The 17,583-nt window shown below is 40.9% G+C and overlaps 1 long non-coding RNA gene across 2 annotated transcripts in view; it reads right to left on the bottom strand.

Annotated features, from left to right (window-relative positions):
• The window catches only part of LOC112819725 (uncharacterized), a 28,458-nt gene extending 14,493 nt beyond the window's left edge, over window positions 1-13,965 (bottom strand). The window contains exons 1-3 of one of the 2 annotated variants that reach the window (XR_012376382.1): window positions 13,763-13,965; window positions 12,557-12,704; window positions 3,338-3,441 (exon numbers count right to left, since the gene is read on the bottom strand). This is a non-coding gene — a long non-coding RNA (uncharacterized lncRNA). Of the gene's footprint in view, window positions 1-3,337; window positions 3,442-5,616; window positions 5,681-12,556; window positions 12,705-13,762 lie in introns of those variants that run through there. The other variant, XR_003206957.2, reaches the window with a different exon arrangement.
• Window positions 13,966-17,583: the final 3,618 nt, after the last annotated feature.

The following is a 17,583-nucleotide window of genomic DNA, read 5'->3' as shown; positions in this document are numbered from 1 at the left end:
TGCATTTGAACAAAACGTGCATTCTGCCCCTGTGGCTGTCTCAAGTCGGGACATTGCTGTTAAATCCTGGGCCGCCTGCTAGACCGTCGCTTGCAAGCTGAGGCTAGTGGCTCGCTGCTGGCTCTCCCTGTCTGCTCGGCATCAAGATTGCCGCGCGAACGGACGATGCTCCAAATCCAGGAGCCCATTCTGGGGGCAGCAACAATGCCGCCGGCTCTCATGGCTGCCCCCCACCGTCCCCCCCCCCCCAGGGTGCAGGACCACCACAGAACTAGGGCTCAGGGAAGGGGTGGGAGCAACTCCTTCAACAGTGTCACAGATTCATACCTGCTCTTCCCGAGTTCAAGGGTTTTCATCAGTGTATGGTAGGTTTCTGATCAATTGCCAGAGTGCTGAAATGGTTGTTTTTGAACTTTTAACCAACTTAATAGCTGTTTTGGAGGACAAGATTTGTCAACCTTCTCACTCCATCATGCCAGAAATTGGAAGTCTAAAAACATAATCTTAAATAAAGTAACTAAGGTGCGGAAGAGTACGTGCAGTGTAATTCCATATGTACTGATTTCTATGTGCAGCAAAACTAAACTACATGGTTTAGGGATGAGTGTATAAGTGGTAATACTATGAAGAAAAGTGGGCAAATGATGATCCCAGAAGGGAGGATCGTAGTTACCTCTAGGGGGCAGGGGTCATGGGTGGAAATGGAGAGTTTCTGGGAAACCAATACTATTCTGTTTCTTGACTTGGATGGTGGTTAACAAAGTTTACTCTACAGCCGTTTCCTAAACAATATGTATAGTTTTATGCGTGTTTCTTTATGTGTGTTATACCCTACAATAAAAACTTGTATAAAACATACTATTAGTTTGTTAGTTTATTCAATAAATATATATTGAGCAACTTTGGTATGAAAGGCACTGTTCCAGACAATGAGTATACAGTAATAGAAAGCTCTCTATTCTTATGGGGCTTACAGTTTCATGGGAGAATAGATAGCAAAAAGTAAGCCCCCCCAAAAAGTATTTTCAGATTTCAATAAAGAGTCTGAAAAACAGGGTGGTGGGTAGAGGGAGGCATCGAGGATGAGGGCCTTGAGCTGGATTATCAGAGCAGGTCTCTCTGAGGAGATGACATTTGAACCAAGAACTGAAGACCAAGAAGGAGCGGGTCATACAAAGATTTGGAGCAAGCACCTCGCACAGAGAGGAGATAAGTTCAGAGCTCAGAACTATCTGGAGGAGAGAGTGGCAGGAGAGGAACTTGCAAGCTGACATCCATTGTCTGAAGGATTTGCTCTGGAGGAACTCAAGGAAGTAGAGGGAAGGAGTGTGAGCAAAAACCGAGGGAGGCCAAACTCTGCTCAAGGAAGGGCAGGACTTGCAACCGTCAAAACTCGAGTAGACCCATCATACTTGGATGTGAAGCTGCCAGGGGCAAGAAGGGTTTTTATAGTCATCATTTTAACTGTGTACCACGTGAAAGCAATTCTGCACCTCTTCTTTTTTGGAATTGCTCTTTGAAAAGCATATTAATGTCAGGAATGTTGGCCTTAGTAAGCCATCTCTCTCAGTAAAATGGTTCTTTGCATTTGCCGGTACAGCATATGCCATGTGCAAGGTTAGAACCACCAAAGAAACCAAACAGGGAAGGGCCACCCAGCCTTTAGGAATGAGTTTGGATGGGCATGCTGTTTATGATCCAAAATCACAATTTTCTTCTGTAGAAAGGGAGATGCAGATTAAATCTTAGAATATTTTTAAATGTAGGGGTGCCTGGGTGGCTCACTTGTTAAGCGTCTGCCTTCGGCTCAGGTCATGATCCCAGGGTCCAAGGATCGAGCCCCATGTCCGGCTCCCTGCTCAGCGGGGAGCCTGCTTCTCCCTCTGCCTGCTGCTCCCCCTGCTTGTGCCCTCTCTTTCTCTCTCTCTGTCACATAAATAAATTTTCTAAAAAAGAATATTTTTTAATGTCTTTTTCACAATCATGTACCAGGTAACCAATCTCACACTAAACTGATTAAATAATACACATATGATCTAGAAATGTCTGCACTTACCATTTTTTAAGTATAAACTCTAATTTGTTATCTATTTTATATGTTTTGTGTAACATTTAAGGATTTAAGGAAAGATCAACCAGACTTTTTTTTTTTTTTTTTAGAAAGCATCATAATATAAGGGGCACATGGCTGGCTCCGTCGGCAGAGCATGTGACTCTTGATCTCAGGGTCGTGAGTTCAAGCCCCATGTTGGGGGTAGAGATTACTAAAAATAAATAAGCTTAAGGAAAAGAAAGGAGGTATCATAATATAAACAAATTATACCACTGTAATTTTCTTTTAATACAAGACCCACGATGCAAAGCTGAAGCCATCCTTGACGACTGTGCTTCTCTAGAAAGCTGGGGGTTTTGTTTGTTTATTTTTAAGATTTATTTGTTTATTTGAGAGAGAGAGAGCATGAGGGGGGAGGGGTAAAAGGAGAGGGAGAGAAGCAGACTCCCCACTGAGCACAGAGCCCAAGGAGGCTTGCTGGATCTGACAACCCTGAGATCAGGACCTGAGCCCGAAATCAAGAGTCAGATACTTAAGTGACTAAGCCACCCAGGCACCCCTAGAAAGCTACATTTTTATAAAGAGAACATGTGTGAACCACACATGATTAATAAAGATTTCCTTTGAGGCAGAAAAAAAAAGCCTTTTCCCCCCAGATTAATAATTATACACAAATATTTGTATATGCTTTATTTTCAATAGGCAGAAATAAGAAATAACTCAAATGTCCATAAGCAGGTGAATGGATAAACTAATAGTATATCCAAAGAATATTACTAAACAAAACAAAACAAAAAAGAATGAGCTAACTCATAGAGTATCATTGATGAATTTCAAAGTAATTATAAAACATCAAAGAAACCATGAAAACAAAAAAGAGTAAACATTTTAGGATTCCAATCATATAAACTGTAGAAAATGCAAACGCCTCTATTGTAAGTGGCAGCCAAATCATTTCTGTGTAGAAAGGATGGGGGTGGCAATCTGGGTGAGGGCAAGTTTTGGGGGATAATTTTAAACTACTTTTACATAGCCTTTTGAATAAATGTAAGAAATCTCAACTACCCAGACTAAGAACTGGCAAGGGGCAGTTAAAACTCCCCCCAAAATACCCTTGGAATCACCAGTAGATAATTCCTAAAGACATTGCCAGTTAGTTCCTGGTACCTAGATCCCCAGAGTCGATACAGGCTCTGACCTTTCTGAGCTGGTTCTTCGGATTTTTTTTAATTCTACGAGACACCCTGTATTCATAAAACAAATACCATTTTTGGTTTAACTCACCCAGAGTTGGTTTCTATTGCTTGCTCCACAGAAGGCTCATATGGTGGGGACCTGGGCACCAGATGGGATGAAAGGATCTGTAAAGCCTCTTTCGATGCTGTGGTCTGAAGATAAGCACAAATATAATGAGACCTCTCTCATAGGAATCAATAGTTATAGATGTGCTAGGAAGACAATACTTGACTCAGTATCTCAAATAGACATGTTGGCTCTAAAACATTTCAAAACAATGAAATAAAGTATAATTTGCAGCCCTGGGGATATAGTTCCAGAAACTGGCTCAAAGTACACTGACTAGTGATACTCAGCAAAACCTGGAAGGAGAGTCTGCCAGAATACCATCGTCCATTCCATTGAGAATGATGTCAACACATAATCAAATAATTGACCGAATGTTGTGGGGGGCGGGGAGGAATCTGTAAACATAAAAAGGGTAATGGAACCATAAACATGAATCAGCATTAGGAACAAACGGGGCTAAAGGAAACCTGAAGAATTCTTTAACAAAGCTCAAGTAACTTTCTCACCAGAAAATAACCATGCTTCATATCTGATTGTCATTAGTATACTCAGTGTATCTTATATATATTGGGACATCTTCTAATATCTGCTCACTGTGGTTTGGATTTCCACTTAGGTACAGTAAAGAACAGAGGGAAAAAAAGCGGGATTTTACTCTGAATTGGGATGAGTGGGTGGTAAGGGTATACCAAATTTGACATAGAAAAAAAAGTTTCTGGGGAGCCTGGGTGGCTCAGTCGGTGAAGCATCTGCCTTCGGCTTGGGTCATGATCCTGGAGTCCCGGGATGGAGTCCCACATCGGGCTCCCTGCTCATTGGGGATCCTGCTTCTCCCTCCCCTTCTGTGTGCCTGCCCTATCTCTCTCAAATAAATAAATAAATCTTTTAAAAAAAAAAGTTTCTGTTGATGTTTTAAATTTTTTTAAAGATTTTATTTATTTGTTCTACAGGGAGAGACACAGCGAGAGAGGGAACACAAGCAGGGGGAGTGGCAGAGGGAGAAGCAGGCTTCCCGCGGAGCAGGGAGCCCGATGCGGGGCTCGATCCCAGGACCCTGAGATCATGACCTGAGCCAAAGGCAGACACTTAACGACTGAGCCACCCAGGCGCCCTCAAAGTCAACCTTTTAATGAAAATTTCTTCTGAAAAGAAATCCCTCTAGGTTTTTTTTCCAGATAGGAACAGGGTTTCATGCAAGACAAAAAACATTCTGTTCTGTTGAACAGTGAAGCTGACCTCTCAGCTTTTGGGTTTCTAATGGCAAATTAAGCTCACCTCGCCAAGGAAATTAAATTAGGAAAAATAACTTTTGTAATGCAGGAAATATTTGGTGTATTGATCTTCATGAATTTCCTGATTTTTTTTTTTTTTACCTTTTAATAGTTTTCCTTAACGGCAACACCAGCATTCAGAAAACAAAACACACCTGATAGAAATTCTTTGTCTTCCCCTTTTTAAATTATTTAGGATGATTGGGTAGCTAAGAAATTGTCTCTGCTCCTATAAAACTCCCTACGCTAATTGTGGCCAGCAAATTAGTAATTATAACTGACTATACAAAGCAGGAAAGGGCTACCCTAATGCCAGGGAGTAAAGCATACAATTAGATGGCTCAGCTTTAAACGTCTTCACTCTGAATCTCTGTGAAGAACGAAGAAGAAAGCTCTGCGCCAAAATTGAAGGGGACCAGTTTTCTGATTGTGTCCTAGGGGATCTGGATAAAGCTCAAGCAATTTGAAGCGTACCCTCAGGTTGTACTCAGCAGAATTCCTGACCTCTGCCACATTCTATCTATCATAAGCCTTTATCAGGAGAAGATGCCAAATCACAAGCCATTTGGTGGCATATAATTGCTTCGACATTGACAGCAGAGGGGTATATATCATCTCCTCTGTTAAAAAGGGAGTGTTTCAAATGGAAGAAGACGGACTATAAAAGCAAATTTAAATAAACATGTAAAGGAAGCTAACCCAATACTAAATGGAAAGGAATATCAAAATAAAATGAAAGCTTAAATACAGATTGAAGAAAACAATAATGTGTGACTTCTAATCATACTCTTTAGAGGCTATTAGAAATATTGAAGAATCAAGAATTGAAAGAAAAGAAAAAACAAACGAACTTAGAACAGCTTATGGAAGCATGGGACTGGTTTTAGATGGTATATGAAATATTGTGGTTAGTTCACAGATACAGAATTAAGTAATACTGAACCACACAGATAGGAAGACCTTCTTAGTCTCAATTCCTTTGCTTACATCAAGAGGGAAGTCTCAGGGCTAGTCTGTCTTCAACTTCTCTTTAACACCTCCAAACCTCCCTTTAAAAAGGAAAAACAGAGCAGGGTACAGGCTCTGAGCCTTTGGCAGACAATAACATCTACTCTAATTATGTTGTTTTTATTATATTTATTTTTGTGGTTACCCTCTATTTATGGCAAGTGAACTGGTTTCCATTTGTAATTGGCCTATAAATTATTTCCTTTATTTACATTTTTAAAAGCCAAGTCAACTTAAAGACAAGCATTAGATAAATTCGAGTACTGGGTGGAAAATAAAAACAGAAACAAAAAACAGAGAAACCAGTAGTGGGCCCAACATGGTTGAGGAAAAATCTTACAAGGGGCCCTGAAATGATTTTAGTTGAGAAAGCATCAGCTTAAAATCATAAGCTGTTAGAGCCAGAGGTGACGAGGAGCCAGCAATCCAAATTCCCTCATTTTACAGGAGGAGACCAAGACTCAAAGAGACAAGGCAGGGCTTGCCAGGAGCTGCCATCAGATTTTCTAATGGCAGAGACAAGCGTTCATCTAAGCCTGTTGTCTCCTCCTCCACTGTTTTGCCATTATTTAACTTGTAGTCTTCTCAAAAGCTACCTGTGTTGGAATTGGCTACGTGTATCCAGTCCACCATAGTGTCAAAGTAAGGAGGCAGGCCACAAAGGAATTTATACTGCAACCGTGAAAACTCGTGCAACTTGCAAAACTACAGTGACATCTAGTGGTTTCTCTTTGGTAATGCAACTCCCTGTGCAAACCTTGGTTTGGGCAGGCTTCTCCTTAAAAAGCACACATCAGGGAAATTCAAATCAAAACCAGAATAAGATACCACCTTACACCAGTTAGAATGGCAAAAATGGACAGGGAAAGAAACAACAAATGTTGGAGAGGTTGTGGAGAAAGGGGAACCCCCTTACACTGTTAGTAGGAATGCAAGTTGGTACAGCCACTTTGGAAAACAGTGTGGAGGTGCCTCAAAAAGTTGAAAATAGAGCTACCCTATGACCCAGCAATTGCACTCCTGGGTGTTTACCCCAAAGACACAGATGTAGTGAGAAGAAGGGTCACATGCACCCCAATGTTCATAGCAGCAATGTCCACAATAGCCAAACTGTGGGAAGAGCCCAGATGCCCTTCAACAGATGAATGGATAAAGAAGATGGGGTCCATACATACAATGGAATATTACTCAGCCATCAGAAAGGGTGAATACCCAACTTTTACATCAACAGGGATGGGACTGGAGGAGATGATGCTAAGTGAAATAAGTCAAGCAGAGAAAGTCAATGATCATATGGTTTCACTTATCTGTGGAACATGAGGAATAGCGTGGAGGACATCAGGAGAAGGAAGGGAAAGATGAAGGGGGGGAGTTGGAGGGGGAGACGAACCATGAGAGACTATGGACTCTGAGAAACACACTGAGGGCTCTAGAGGGGAGGGGGTGGGGGGATGGGTTAGCCCGGTGATGGGTATTAAGGAGGGCACGTACTGCATGGAGCACTGGCTGTTATATGAAAACAATGATTCGTGGATCACCACATCAAAAACTAATGATGTATTGTAGGGTGACTAGCATAACATAATAAAATAAAATTTAAAAAAACACACATTTTTATAGAACATCCCTGTTTGGGTAGGTGTCCTCATGAATGGATTGATTTTTAACAGTAATACTATGTAAGTGAAGTAGTGCCCTCCTTATGCATCATATCAAGAAGCACATGTTGATCATTTGTCCTATCGTTGATGATGTTCATTTTGACTGCTTGGCTAAGATGCTGTCTCCCGGTTACTGTCCTTTCCTTTCTAATTAGTAAGTGATTTGTGGGGCAATATTGGAGGCTATATAAATACCTTTTTCTTCTTCAAACTTTCTTCCACTAGTTTCTGTATCCATTGATAATTCTCCCCTGAATTCTTCATTATTGTAATGGTTGCAAAATGGGACTTCTCTAGTTCTGTCACGCTGTTCTACATTTTATTAGTTATCATTTTACTGAAAGAAGAGCTTTCCCTATCTCTTATCTATTTATGTTTGTAGGTATTTATTAGTAAATAAATTTCTTACGTCATCTATAATCTACACAATAGATTATATGTATAGATATCCGATATGGTTACCATAATTAGAGGAGATATATAAAGATATATAAAATTTCTTTAGGTTCTCAACCAACCATGTCCTCTCTTTTTTTCAAAGATTTTTATTTATTTATTGAGAGAGAGAATGGTAGAGAGAGAGCATGAGAGGGAGGAAGGTCAGAGAAGGTCAGAGGGAGAAGCAGACTCCCTGCTGAGCAGGGAGCCCGATGCAGAACTTGATCCTGGGACTCCAGGATCATAACCTGAGCCGAAGGCAGTCACCCAACCAACTGAGCCACCCAGGCACCTGTCAACCAACCATGTCCTCTCTTGCCTCTGGGTCTTTGCTCTTGCTGTTCCCTCTCATTTGAAGACCTCTTCCCAATAGATGATAGTGTGTAAGAATTCATGAGTATATTCATGTATGTATCATATAGTAGATATTATATGTAAAATATTATGTAGAGGATAGATTATGTATTCATGTATAGGTTATAGACTGTAATCTGTACATAATCGATAGATTATAGATTATGTACAGGTTTACACTATATATTATCTATCACTATTATTATTTATTCTATTCAAAAATACAAATGTCATGAAATTCAAAAATTATGAGGAATTGTTCCATTATAAGAGATGTGACAATTCAGTGTAATGCATAATCCTGGATTAGATTCTGCACAGGGTGTGGGGAAAAGAGCTGTAAACAGCTATAAAAGGCATTAATGGCAGACCCCTGGGTCGTGCAGTGGGTTGAGCACTGGACTCTTGGTTTCGGCTCAGGTCATGATCTCAGGGTCATGAGAGGGCCCCCCTGTTGGGCTCTGCACCCAGTGCAGAGCCCCCTGAAGTTTCTCTCTCTCCCTCTCCCCGTGCTCACTCACTCTCTCTCTAAAATAAATAAATAAATCTTTAAAAAAAGACATTAATGGGATAATTGATGAAATTTGAATAATCCTGTGAATTGGATACTGTGGACTAAATAATACTACCATGCGGTGTTATATTTCTTCTTTTGATCATTTTACTCTGATTATATAAGAAAATGTTCTTGTCTTAGAAAATGCGCACTAAAATATTCAGGGATAAAGCAGGATTATGGCTGCAGCTTATTCTTAAGTGGTTCAAAAAATAATGTGTGTATGTTGAGAGAGAAAATGATAAGTCCATGTGGCAAAATGGTAACCATGATGAATCCTGGTGAAGGGTACAGTGAGGTCCTTTGTACTCTCCCAGCAACTTTCCAGTAAGTTTGAAATTACATCCAGAAAAAAGGGTAAATAAAATTTTATGAGATTTTAAAAGTCTTATTTATTGAAAAACAAATGCAAAGCAAATCAGTAAATCCGCACCTAGAGGCCTGAGAATTTCAGTCTCAGCTACTAAGTCTCTTCTAACTCCTCGTGTAGTTTGAGGTAAAACACCACTCTTTTCACTAGGGAATTATCAATGCTGGTCAAGGAAATCTATTATGAATTACTCATTTAAATTCCCCAGATGTCTGAAGAGTTCCTCAAAGGCTCACATATTTTTATAAAAGCTCACACATTTAATACCATCATGTACAAAGGACTCTTACCACGTTGGGTTCTGGCATTGGACCAACCAGCTGTAATTACCCTTAATTTGTAATAGAAGAAGGTATGAAAGAAAAATTGCTCTGAAATATCACTCTCATCTTCAAAGGAACAGAAAAGGGTGACGATGCAGATGGAGAAAGCGACTCACTGGATGTGGGGGGAAGTTGTTGAGAACGTTGTATAGAGGGAAAAATAGAAAATAATCTCAGGATTTGGAACTAAATAGCCATGGGTTAGAGTCAACAGTTGTGGAACTTACTAGCTGTGTGGTCTGTGGGATTGATTTATTTAACCACTATGAACCCCAGCGTCTCGCCTGCAGAATTAGAGCTATTTCCAGTGGGTATTCTATACCTGGCACTGTAAGAAATGACTACCTCTAGGTCTGAGGCCCAGCACGATGTGGTGGTAGATAAGTGGATAATGTCTGACTGCTGGGGCATCCTCATCTCTTCCCTGTACTGCCACAGCCTCTTAACAGGGGCTCTACCATCCACTTTTGTGAATTCTTCCAATCCATTTTCCACATGACAGCAGCATGACCTTCCTAAAAGAAAATCTTCATTCCAAGTCCACACTTCCTACTGTGGGGCACTAGCCCCCTTGGGACCTCATGGCCTTGTCCCTGAGTATCTCTCTAGCCCATCTCCAGTCTCTAAGCTCTACACTGTCTGTAGACCTTTGTGCAATGATAGACATGTTCTATATCTCGAAGGTCCAATATGGTAGCCACTGGCTATACATGGCTATTGAGTGCATGAGATGTGGCTAATGTGACTGAGAAACTGGATTTTTAATTTTTGAAATTTCACTTACATTTAAAGTAGCCACATGTGGCTAGTGGCTACCATACTGGACAGAGCAGACACATGAAGCTTCTTTAGGTTCCCATCCAACTATGCCCTCTCCTGCCCCTGGGCCTTTGCCCTTGCTGTTCCCTCTCATTCGAAGACCTTCTCTTTGTCCTTTGTCTCAGTCTACACTTCACTTGTTAAATGCTTTTATAGGATAGGATGCATATAATCTCTGCCATGTCAAAATTTCAACCAACTTTAATTTGTGAAAGTAAGCCTCTATTTCAGAGCAATAATAACATTTTAACTGTGCCTTTTCATTTCCACTGACAGATGTGCAAGGTGTTTTTCTCTTTGCCCTTGGCTGCTCATTAATCCAATGGGTAGAGGGCATCTATGGGTGGTCACAGGCAACAATTCATGCCATCAGTGTGTTTTGTTTCGCTTTCACATTTTTAAAATGGAGCCAAAATTTTAAATGGAAGAGACTTCATTAAAAAATCTGGATTCCTGGATGCTCTGGAAAAAACCGAACATCTGCTCACACTGGCCCCACATTCCCTTCTGCTCAGCAATAATCAGCTAGACTCATTCCAATATGGTCATCACTAGCACACATGGCTATTTAAATTTAAATTAATAAAAATTAAATAAAATTTTCAATTCAGTTCTTCAGTCCCACTAGCTACAGTTCGAGTGCTCAAGACATACATGGTAAAGGTTACTACCCTGTTGGACAAGGGAGATACAGAACATTTCATACAGTCATCATAGAATGTTCTATTGAGATGCATTACCTAGAGCACAGTTAGGGGGCAGGGCGTAGATGCCTGTTTAAGGGGCAGGAGCTTCTAAGCTTCTATTGAATATCACAATGGGACTGGACTTAGATTTTCTGATTTTCCCAGAGAACTCAAGAACCCAGATTTTTTATGTGAAATCTCCCAATTTTGAAATGTTAGCTCAAATTTTTTAGAAACATTTTCTAAGCAAAAGAAGCACGGTTGCCAGGCAGACTGATCCCCCTAGGTGCCAGTTTGCCAACTCTGAGCCCGAACACTGGCAGAGGCATCAGACATCAGCTTGCCCGAGACTGAGAAGAGGAGGCATCGAGAATACAAGGGTTCCGGGTGGGGTTGGGGGGAAGCACACATGGCCCTTCAGAAATCAATCCTCCACCATCAGCAACACGGAAACACAGACCGAGGCTACCATCTTCCCAGTTCCCTTCTTTGTGAGTTGTACAATGTAAGTGCCCCTTAAATTTTCAGCAGTGCTTCATCTTTTCTAAGGGGGAAGGAAGAGTTTCAGAGTAATTTAGGGAAGACTAGTGGGTTTTGGAAAAGATTTTTCAAACAATTAGAAAGAAAACAGGAATTTATAACGTTTGTCTCTATCCCTCACATGTTGCCTCTCCGTGATGTAATACTTCGGTTGGGAAGGAAGTAGTTTTATATTTTAAAATTCTCTAAACCATGACTTGACTCCCCAGTCCCACACACTGCCCATCTCTTCTCTTCCATTGCATGGTCTGCACCACTGGGGGCTTCTAACTACCTCGAGAGCATTTTCCTAGTAAGTGTTGCAAGGACATTTGATAGGCAACAGTTTCCAACTTCCATGTCTTGATGGGCTGTGGCTTGCCATAGATCAGGATTCATTCTGCAGCCTTTTACTAACTTGTTTTCCCTTTTTAAACAATTTATTTAAAAATTGATGTCAGATTGATAGTTTTAAATATTATGCTATCTCAGAAACTTTCACTATTCCGTCTTTTCACCAAAGCTCATGTATAATACCTTTCCATTTAACAAAGCAACTCTCTTGAATACAGCCGAATACACAGGGATATTTCAAATTTTTTTTTGTTTTTGAGGTGAGCAGAAAAAATAGGAAGAGCCCTAGACTGGAATTCAGAGATCTAAGAACTATTCCCAGCTCAGCCATCAGCTGCGTGTGGCCTTGGACAAGCTGAATAGTGCGCTCTCTTGTTAAAATAAGGCAACTGTTCTGGATCTCTTGAAGGCTGGTTTACTTCCAAAATTCTATATGTTTGTGGGAAAAAAACTGACAATGTAAAACTGAAAATATAAATAGTTTCAGACATTTCTGGGTGGCTAATCAACCACAATCGTTGGTAGACGAGATCAGGTCTCACTCGTGCACCTGCACCGACGTGCCCGCCAGGCTTTGCTGCTTCACTGTAGAAGCCCCGTGCGCTGCTTGGAGTCCTCACCCATAAATGTTCCCCACAGGCACACATCTCTATGTCTATTTCTTCTTTGAGAAACTTCTTCCATAAAAGCAATAGTTCCAAAACCAAAACCCCACCACCACCACAACCAAAATAGCAGGAATATTTGCCCTAGATCAAAGGCTCTCACATTTCGACGGATCCGAATCATCTGCAGAATTTATAAACAGAACAAGTACTCAAGCTCCATCCCAAACGTACCCAGTCAGAATCCATGGGGCTGGGCCCAAGCATCTGTAGTTTTCACAAGCTTCCCACCAGCTTCCAGTGCCCAACAACGAGGGAGGAACACTGGCCCAGGTCCATGCAATCATGTGGTGATACCACAAACGTCAAGTGTAGACCCAAACTGAAAATACATTCAAATGAAACACTTGGTTACTGATTTTTTTTAATGACTACTATAATTAAAGAAAAATGAAAATACAGAATCTACACGTGCACAAGTGAACATCAAATTTATGCACAGTGCTCCTGGTTCTCTTCTCTTTTCTGCTTTGATCCACACAGAGTATTTGCACTCTACAATGTCATTAAATGAGAAGCAGAAGCCATGCTTGCCAATAAATCTGAGTTGTCATCTCCTACTCGGACAGAAGTTTGATGATAACAATCTAATTTCCGAGAGCAGGTAGTGGTGGGGAGGGGATCTGGGGTAAGGGAGAAAGCCCGTTCGACCCACTTTAGCTCCTGCCAACTGTTGCCAGGCAGGAACAATTGACCAATACCAGCTCTTCCAATTTTCTAAGAAAAGCCAGAAATCGGATTTGTACGTATAGGCCTGCAACTTTTAAACAGTTGGCAACTAATTCAAATGTTTTTTAGAAAGTCATTTAAAAGTGCACCTTTGGGGCCAAACCAAGAAAAAATTCATCAGCCCAGATTTCACCTGAATGCCCCAGGTTTGTAACCTCTGTTCTAGAAAGCTCTGAGTTCTGGATCTGAATTTAGTTGGATAATCAAAAAACCACTCACAGAAATGGCCTCAACTTGCTGGCACGTAATGTTATGCTCTCTGACCCTAGAACTAACAGAATCCTCTGCCATTTTTAAACTATGGGGTTTATACAAGGAGCCACATATAAAGTTCATTTGTTCACTCAGATATTTAGAGACCTCCTGCTCTGTCCCAGGCACTGGAAACACAGTAGTAATCCGAACCTTAACTACATTTAATATTTGGCATAGCACATAAAAAAAAAAATACATGAAGCTTATCACTCAGTCCGTGGTAAAGATTAGAAATACAGATGGGCAAAATCGTAAGAGCAGAACGATACCTCAGAGATCATTTTGTCAGATGAAGCTGAAGCCCAGAAAAACAAAGTCTGGCCAAGGATCACACAGCTCAACCAGGAATAAAAATTATAGCCCAGAGCTCTAGCCTTTAGTCAAGGCTCCTCTCACCTCTTCTGGGCCGATCTGCCTAAATCCAAGGGGACCGGTAAATGATTGTCAGGGAAACTAACAGGCTTGGTGCCACTCGGAGAGATAACTTCAGTTTGGCAAGTTCTCATTTGGAAAGTAATAGAGTATTCCATCTAGAATTGACACAGAAGTTCTTCTAGATTCGTGGGAATTATTTCCAGCTAGTCAAAAGCCATTCTCTTTTACCTTAGAACATATAAAACAATAGAAAAGCAAGGAGTTACTTCTATCTATTAAGAATAGAAAGAAAAACTAAGGCTCAAACAGCCAACATTCATAAAAAATAGATTAGAAGAACACCAACATCAGTTTTAGTAAGAACAAGGAAAATGGATGACTCTAGAAGCATGGTTAATAGCAGGGTTTACTCAGTCTTTACTAGAAATGTCCCAACTTCGCTCTGAACCATACTGCAACCAAATGGCAAATCTGCTGGAGAAGGAAGTCTTTTTCTGAATGGCCACAGGAATAATTAGTTCTGCAAGCCGCTCCTAGTATTTTTTTTGTTATTTTCCGAGCAAGTGTGATCTATTAAATGCAACTTTTAGTCATAGCATTCTGTACTTTCAAAGTTGGGAGAAACAGGTGTACCTTAACGAGTTATGGAATTGTTTGGAATGTGTTTGAATTTCAGAAGCTGAACGATAGGCAGTAACTTTAAAAATAGAAGTAAAAATGACTCCTGCGCAAGTGGGGGTGTACTTGTCAACAAGGGGAGTTCTGTTAGCACTGACTAGAAAAGTAGCTTGAAAAGACTAACTCCAAAAGTGAAATTACGGGTGACTTTTATGCTTTTTAAACACTTTGCTTTCCCTGGGGCGCCTGGGTGGCTCAATCAGTTAAGCATCTGCCTTTGGCTCAGGTCATGATCCTGGGGTCCTGAGCAGGGAGCCTGCTTCTCCCTCTGCCTCTCCCCCTGCTTATGCTCTCTCTCAAATAAATAAAATCTTTTAAAAAAATACTTTGCTTTCCAAATCAGTGTTTAAAAAATGAGGAAAAAGTATTTTTAAAAACCATATAGGATTGGGACGCCTGGGTGGCTCAGTTGGTTAAGCGACTGCCTTCGGCTCAGGTCATGATCCTGGAGTCCCGGGATCGAGTCCCACATCGGGCTCCCTGCTGAGCAGGGAGTCTGCTTCTCCCTCTGACCCTCTTCCCTCTTGTGCTATCTATCTCTCATTCTCTCTCAAATAAATAAATAAAATCTTTAAAAAAAAAACATATAGGATTTAAAAAAAGTCAAAACCTTATAATTCCTACCTTCAACTTGCCATGATTCTAAAGTTGGACACTATTTTTTTGTGAAAGCCAGAGTAGAAGCAACTAGAGTGTAAAACTTACTTTCTTGAAGGTGTTTTTTTTTTTCCCAAAACTTAGCATATTCAAGTTATTAATTCTTAAATCTCTGTAAGGCTCTTGTCCCATTACTGGAGCCGTTGGAGAAAAGGCCTCCCTTTTAAACTTGGAAACTACATAATTTTTCCTTCTCCACTAACCAATTCAATTCACAATTTGACATAACGTCAAAACCTTTGGGGAAAGCAAAGTGTTTCTGATGTCAAGTGCTCATGAAAACATGGCAGGCATACTTCAGAGACAACATGGGAGCCCTAATGAGGAGATCGCAGAGCCTCGTGTTCGGGCCAGTGTTTGAAAAGCAGACCTCTAGAGACATACTGTGCCAACAGCATGGTTTAGATCACTGGAACAAGTTTTATAACATGAAAACACCACAAAGTGGAAATGCATGTTAATAACTAGTACGAGGGTTTAGATGGTTGAGTACTAACTTTGATGTCAAAGTTCATAAGGTGATAAAAATCTTTTTAAGAGAAAACAGATTACAAGTGGATATATGTACCCATGGTCTGAAAAACAGTGGAAATCAGCAAGTGGACACAAAAAGGGCCCCAAAAGGATGTCGTATTTTCTCACTTAAATTTGATCAAGTGCAATGGAAGAGAAATCCAATCTAACCCTGTTTTATCTTCAGAGATGGTTAAACTTTGTCTAAAGTCAAAAGTCAGTGAGTTGGAAACGATTACAAAAATGATCAGGAAATAGAAATCTGAAATACGGATGGCATCACGCAATAGTACGATCCCAGGATATCGGAACAAGTAGCCAATTAAGTCAGAGGTTCCCAGTCAGTGTACTTCCAACAGGTGTGCTCCCAAAGTCTGAACACTGTGTAAATAAGATTAGGTGTTGCTTCAGCTGCGGTGTGGTAGTCCTCGGCACCGCTCACGTGTTCTCTGTCCAGGTCCCAGAGGGGAGACTGAACTTTTGTAGTGTCCCGTGCCGGTGAGGCCACAGTCCAGGCCGTGGGGGGATGAGCAGAGGGGGCAGACGTCCACTGAATTGCTAATGGACCGTCTTCCCAAGCCCGTTGTCTCAGCCATGACCATCAGGAAGGTTCAACCGTGGCTGTTCTGGCAGCCTCCAACCAAGTTGTCTGCACCAAATAGAGCACCCGGCCAACTCCACCGTCACATAGGCAGTGTGCATGAGACAGAAACTTTTGTTGTTTTAAAGCCAGTTGAGATTTTGAGGGGTTTTGTTCCTACAACATAATATAGCTCTCCTGAATGAAACAAAATAGGATATATACACTGAATAGAATGTGATTTGTCCACCAGGCTGCTGACCTGAGAGGCTCATGTGACTTGGGAAGTAGAGCTGGGGTCTCTGTGCTAGTAGGAGATAAAAAGTGTATTATAACATGAAACTGACGCCAAAGAAGTCTCTAATTTTATTAAAACAGTTGAGTACTTTTCCTATGGTCTACAGGAACACAGTCCTTCGGTCAGAAGTGTAAACAATGCTAAAAAATGGCCAAGTTCACTATGCCATAAATGATTCCAACTTTAACTGTAATTTTATTCGTTTGACAAAGCACCAAAGAGTTTAATATTTGAACACGCACCTTTTGCTCAAAGGGTAAAAATCAGTTTTAAATCAGAGGTCACTACCAGCCTACCACTAGAGGGGGCCATCTGCCAAGGACGGTGAGCCACTTTAGCTACACCCAGGGAGAAAGGCACTCTAGTCTAGCTTCTTTTCTTTTAACGTAAAACTGCTGGTATCACCCAGGAAGCTTTGGAAAAAGCATTCTCAGAAACCCCCAAAGCCTGATTCAGTAGGTCTGAAGTTGGGTTCAGATATGTGTAATTCTTAAAAATGTTTGGAGTATAGTTGACACACAGTGTTATATTAGTTTCAGGTGTGCACCAGTGATTCGCCATCTCTCTGTATGCTCTGCTGTGCTCACCACACAACGTTACACCACCATCAACTATATTCCCTGTGCTGTACCTTTCATCCCTGTGATTCATTCCCTAACCCAAAGTCTGTACCGCCCACTCCCCTTCCCCCATTTGGCCCCTCTCCCTACCTCCCCCGTCTGGCAACCAGCAGTTCTCTGAATTTATAGGTCAGATTTCTGCTTTTGTTCGTTTATTCATGTTTTGTTTTTTAGATTCCACATGAGTGAAATCATATGACATTTGTCTTTCTCAGTCTGATTTCACTTAGCATAATACCTTCTAGGTCCATCCATGAAATGTGTACTTTAAAAAAAAAAAAAAAAAAGCTCTCCCCAAATGCTTCTAATGCAAAGCTAGGTTTGCTTCCACTGGTGTAAATTTCAAAAAGCTGGTCATTCTCAATCAAAAAGTTTTGCCATCTGCAAGGCATTTTTGACAGGGATCAAGACACAAGAAACCTGGCTGGATAAAACAAAACCTCCTAAGGACAGAATTTCAAACACTACAATAATAATCATCACAGGAACAAAACAG

Source organism: Callorhinus ursinus, unplaced genomic scaffold, assembly GCF_003265705.2.
Source record: "Callorhinus ursinus isolate GAN/ISIS: 27379988/994484 unplaced genomic scaffold, GSC_fseal_2.0 scaffold3, whole genome shotgun sequence".
In the NCBI taxonomy this organism is placed as follows: domain Eukaryota; kingdom Metazoa; phylum Chordata; class Mammalia; order Carnivora; family Otariidae; genus Callorhinus; species Callorhinus ursinus.
Note: the sequence above shows the minus strand (reverse complement) of the source record. Positions and strands in the feature narration are given on the sequence as shown.